The sequence below is a fragment of the Vigna radiata genome, unplaced genomic scaffold, assembly GCF_000741045.1.
Source record: "Vigna radiata var. radiata cultivar VC1973A unplaced genomic scaffold, Vradiata_ver6 scaffold_7, whole genome shotgun sequence".
In the NCBI taxonomy this organism is placed as follows: domain Eukaryota; kingdom Viridiplantae; phylum Streptophyta; class Magnoliopsida; order Fabales; family Fabaceae; genus Vigna; species Vigna radiata.
In genome coordinates, this window is record NW_014543262.1 from 3,887,010 (window position 1) to 3,887,453 (window position 444).

Consider the following 444-nt stretch of genomic DNA (forward strand, 5'->3'; position numbering starts at 1 on the left):
CTAGAGGATGGTAATTACACTTTGTATGGTCATAATTAATGTCAATCTCTCCTTTTTGTCTAACCATTCAGTATCGTCTCTCAATCGTACGGTCATGAAGGGAATTCGTGTGGGAGAGTGGGTCGTTTCGTTCATAACATGGATTGTACAGTCATACGGTATACAAGCCCCCCAAGCCTGAGACTGTCTCGACAGGTAGATGAGTTTCTATTGGGTTTTATTGTCATTTGGTCCATACCTCAGCTCAAGCATGTACCCACTTGGCCAATAAATTTGATAACGTTGTTGTTGACGCGATCAAATTAATATTACTAAACTATAACAACTTAAATATTGCTAAGATAGTAGCCAACTGATAAGTTGTCGTTGAAGCTATCAAATTAATACTACTTTTCAAGGCAACTTCAGTATTGCCTAGTAGTATTCAAGAAAGTAGATAGGGCT